Source organism: Homalodisca vitripennis, chromosome 4, assembly GCF_021130785.1.
Source record: "Homalodisca vitripennis isolate AUS2020 chromosome 4, UT_GWSS_2.1, whole genome shotgun sequence".
NCBI classification, from domain to species: domain Eukaryota; kingdom Metazoa; phylum Arthropoda; class Insecta; order Hemiptera; family Cicadellidae; genus Homalodisca; species Homalodisca vitripennis.
This window is the reverse complement of record NC_060210.1, coordinates 205957501-205962823: the sequence shown is the minus strand read 5'-3', so window position 1 is coordinate 205962823 and position 5323 is coordinate 205957501.

Sequence of the window (5323 nt, the reverse complement as noted above, 5' to 3'; positions counted from 1 at the left end):
AAGCGAGGGCATCAGTAAAGTAGCCTTATATATTACGCGCAAAAGTGAGGACATCAGCAAGTAGCCTTATAGATTAATAAGCGATTAAGCGAGAGCATTAGCATCTAGCCTTATATATTATTACGCGCAAAAGCGAGGGCATTAGCAAGTAGTCTTACAGATTATTACCCGCAAAAGCAAGGGCATCGTCAAGTTGCCTTATAGATTATTACGTGCAAAAACGAGGGCATCATCAAGTGGCCTTACAGATTAATACGCGCAAAAGCAGGGATCAGCAAGTGGCCTTACATATTACGCGCAAAAGCGAAGGCTTCAGCAATTGTGCGCCAACACATTCTTTGAACATTTTGAAAAGCTTTTAAAATTACTCGATTTAAAGTTGTCCAAGTTCATTATAACTGGCGACTTCATTATTGAAGCCTTAGACCACACCGACCCCCTGACCCAGCGGCTACGGGACATTCTTAATTCTTTCGGGCTGATTTGGTCAATAAACACGCCAACACGAGTAACCGCCACATCGAGTAAAGCCATCGACAACATAATCACAAACATCCCAAACGCCTCGGTCACTGTAATCAACGCGGCCATCTCTGATCACTTCGCTCAGGAGACCATTATTAGTCATTGTTCGTCTCGGACTCAAATTCCTCCATCCAAATTCAAAAGAGACTTGAGGTCTGAAAACATCGCGCTTTTCAACTCGTCCTTAGCAAAAGAAACTTGGGCCTTTTTAAATCATTCTGACAGCGTAGAAACAGCTTTTTCGGCATTCCACGACCGCTTAGTTTTTAACTTGAATACAACTTGCCCTTTTAAATATATCAAAGAAGTGAAAAAAGAAAAACAAACTCTTGGATGACTCAAGAAATACTTCATTTGCGAGATCGTTTGAGGTTCTATCATTCGATTTACGTAAGCACAGACGACAAACAATTAAAAGCATGTTTTAAAAATTTGGAGCATTATCAAAAATGCAACGACCCAATCTACTGGTTCAAACACTTTAAAAACACCAAAACTGAAAATCGAAAACGAACTCGTGACAGATTCATTAAAAGTAGCTAATGAGTTCAATTCTTTTTTTTCCTCCGTTGCTACGTTTGGCCCACCATTCAGAGGCTCCAACTGTGTTGAGGTGTCATCGATGGGACCGATCTCATCAATGGTGCTGTCTCCCGTGAGTGAGGAGGAGGTGTCCCGCGTGATACAGGGACTCAAACCAAAAAAAATCTTGTGACATTAACGGCATGTCTGTGTGGCTGCTCAAACGTTGCTATAAGCATATTTTGACACCACTCACAAATTTGATCAACTTGTCTTTCGCTCAAGGCATCTTCCCTTTTCCTTTGAAATTAGCGAAAGTCACACCCATTTTCAAAAAAGGATGATCCCTGCCTTGTGGAAAATTACCGCCCCATTTCAATCCTTCCGGTTATGAGCAAAATTTTTGAAGTGGTTTTTCTAAAGAGATTTGAGCTGTTCCTTGGCAGGTATCAAATTCTTTGTCATGAGCAGTTCGGCTTCAGAAAGAACAAAATCCACTATCGATGCCGTCACAAATTTGATTGAAACAGTTGTCGATGGATTGGAGAAGCGAGAACATGTGCTAAGCATATTTCTCGACCTATCCAAAGCATTTGACTGTGTACATCATGATACATTGTTGTACCAGTTGAAGACGTGCGGGGTTCGAGGTCTGCCACATGAATGGCTCTCGTCTTACCTCAGGGATAGAAGCCAGTGTGTGCAGATTGCGAATTCCCTGTCAGAAAAAGTTAGAACGGCCTATGGAGTCCCACAGGGATCTATACTTGGACCAGTCTTGTTCCTTGTGTACGTCAACAGACTGAACTCATCGCTCCTGAGAGGGAAAATGGTCCAGTATGCTGACGATACAACGCTTTGTATTAAAGCTCCAACAAAACACGAATTAGAAATAATTTCCTTTTTAGAACTGAATTCGTGCATTCGGTTTTTTTCTAAATTAAATCTGAGGACCAACAACTCCAAATCAAATGCACTAAATTTCTGTTTGCGGCAAAGAGAGATTGAGGATCGCGCTGCTGTGATGGCGGACGATGTCCTCATAGAGGAAACTGATTCCACCAAGTTCCTCGGAATGTACCTTGATCGAGGTCTGACTTGGGACGATCACATTGAAAGTACCTGCTCAGAGGTTTATTCCGGCCATTTATGCTCTACGGAACCTTTCAAAATTTTGCTCCCGGGATGTACTAAAAATGGCCTACTTCGGCCTTGTACACCCCCATCTAACGTACGGGTTGCGGCTATGGGGCAGCTGTTCTAAATACAAATTTGAGCGAGTATTTAGAAGTCAAAAGAAAGCTGTCCGCATCATTTCAAAATTGAAATCCCAAAATTCATGCAGAGATGCCTTTAGGGAGCTTGGATTGCTAACTTTGCCCTGTCTCTACATCCTCGATGTCGCCCTGTACTGCCGATTTAAGTGCGAGTTGGTCCGGGGCAGGGACGTCCATCAATACGGGACAAGAGGCAGGGACAACCTTCGGTTACATCCTCACAGAACAACCGCATTCAAACGTTTGCCATCCGAGGTTGGTGTTAATCTGATCAACAAGCTCCCTAATGAAATCAAAAATTTGAAAGAACCAACAAAATTTAAAGCTCGATTGAGACACTTTTTGGTGTCGAGCGTATTTTACTCAGTGGAAGAGTTCATGATGAGCCGCTGGGATGAAATTTAAAGTAATTGGATCATCCTCTATTTCTGGTGGTAAAATTTAGAAGATTTTAAAAACGTATGGCTGTAAGTATGAGTCTTAGGAATGAATGTGGACTGTATATGAACGGGTATGAATGAGTGCAATTTAAAATAGATGTACATATTTCAAAATAATCTAATTTGACGATTGTATGCAATTTTTATAATTGTTGACACAATAAAAAGTATTATTATTATAATAATTGGCCTTATATATTACGCGCAAAAACGAGGGTATCGGCAAGTAGCCTTATAGATTATTACGCGCAAAAGCGAGGGCATCAGTAAGTAACCTTATAGATTACTACGCGCAAAAGCGAGGGCATCAACAAGTAACCTTACATATTTTTACATTCAAAAGCGAGGGCATCATTAAGTAACCTAACAGATTATTACGCGTAAAAGCGAGGGAATCGGAGAGTATCCTTACAGAATATTACGTGCAAAATCGAGGGCATCAGCAAGTAGCCTTACAGATTATTAAGCCCAAAAGAGAAGGCATCGGCAAGTGGCCTTATAGATTAATACGCGCAAAAGCAGGCATCAGCAAGTGGCCTTACATATTACGCGCAAAAGCGAGGGCATTAGCAAGTGGCCTTATATATTACGCGTAAAAGCGAGGTCATCAGCAAGTAGCGTTATATATTATGGCCTGGTCAATTATTAATAATGCATCAAACCTTTCTAAAAAACCCAACAAAATCAAAATTATCGACAACGGTACAAAAGTAGAGGATCCCTCGGTGGTTGCTGGATTATTCAGTCGTTATTACGATTCGATGACTGTGATGGGCGGAGGCACCGAGGAACCTCTCCCCCGCGTAAGAGTTTCCCGGCGGCCGATGACGTCCATGGCTTTGGCCCCTGTGGGTGAGGGGGAGGTGGCTCGCGTCTTGCGGTGTCTCAGGGCGAAAAAGTCCTGTGACATCCATGGAGTATCGTCATGGTTAGTTAAACAATGCTCCAAGCAATTGTTGGCACCCTTGACCAAACTGATCAATTTTTCATTTGAAACAGGCACCTTTCCAGACAAACTAAAAATTGCGAAAATCACTCCGATTTTCAAAAAGGACGATCCTTGTGTGACTAGCAATTATCGTCCAATTTCTGTTTGCCTGCCATCAGTAAAGTCTTTGAAAAATATTTTTGGCACGACTGGAAACTTTCCTCTCAAGATTTGAAATTCTCGATCCAGAACAATATGGATTTAGAAAAAACAGATCAACAGTCGATGCAGTCACAAACCTTGTTGAACTCGTTGTCGATGGGTTGGAGAGAAGAGAACATGTGCTCAGCATATTTCTTGACCTCTCCAAAGCCTTTGACTGCGTGCACCATGCGACACTGCTGCACCAGTTAGAGGAATGCGGCATTCGAGGTTTGCCGCACAAATGGGTCATGTCTTATCTCAGTGACAGGGTCCAGTGTGTACAGATCGAGAATGTCCTGTCAGACAAAACACAAGTAACCCAAGGTGTTCCCCAGGGATCAATTCTTGGCCCAGTTCTTTTTAATCTCTATGTCAACGGACTGAAATCATCTATCCAGCATGGTAAAGTGATTCAGTACGCTGATGACACGACTATTTGTGTAAAGGCAAAATCAGCTGCTGAATTAGAACTCAAATCATTTCTTGATCTAAATTTTTGCATTCAACATTTCAATGAAATGAACTTGCAAACAAACAATTCAAAGTCAAATTTCATCAAATTTTGTTTTCAGCAGCGCAATGAACAAAACAAAATCACTGTGATGGTGGATGATGAAACTAATTGAAGAAACATCTTCCACAAAGTTCCTTGGAATACATTTTGACAAGGAGTTGACTTGGAACGGTCACATTGACAGCGTTTGCTCTAGAGTTAATTCAGGCATTTATGCTTTGCGTAACCTAGCACAATTCTGCTCCCTTGAACTCTTAAGAACAGCCTATTTTGGCTTGGTCCATACTCACTTGGAGTACGGAATCAGACTTTGGGGTAGCTGCTCTAAATACAAGCTGGAAAGGGTATTTAGACTTCAGAAAAGAGCTGTCAGAACCACCTTGAAATTGAAAACAAGAGAGTCGTGTAGAGAAGCATTTAGGGAGCTTAGATTATTGACTTTACCCTCCCTCTATATCTTGGAGGTCGCTCTGTACTGCAGGTCAAGGTGCACTTTGACTCAAGGCAGGGATGTTCACTCATGATACTAGAGGTAGGGACAACTACAGAATTCAACCACACAGAAGTACAGCCTTTGAACGGCTGCCATCTCAAGTTGGTGTCAAAGTAATCAATTGCCTTCCTGAATGCATCAAAAATCAAAACCTGAATCTTTTCAAGACTCGTTTAAAGCATCTTTTGGTGTCTAGTGCCTTTTACATGATTGAGGAGTTTTTTCAATACCGCTGGGACAATTAGTAACCCCCCTACCCGATATTCTGGTGTTGAGAGTGTGATTGTTTGCATGATTGTTGAGAGATGTATGTATGTTTGAGTGAGCTTCAATGTGTATGAATGGCTAGGAAGAATATGACGCTTGCAACACAATTGTAAAATTGTAACAAATGCAATAAAGAATTTATTATTATTATTA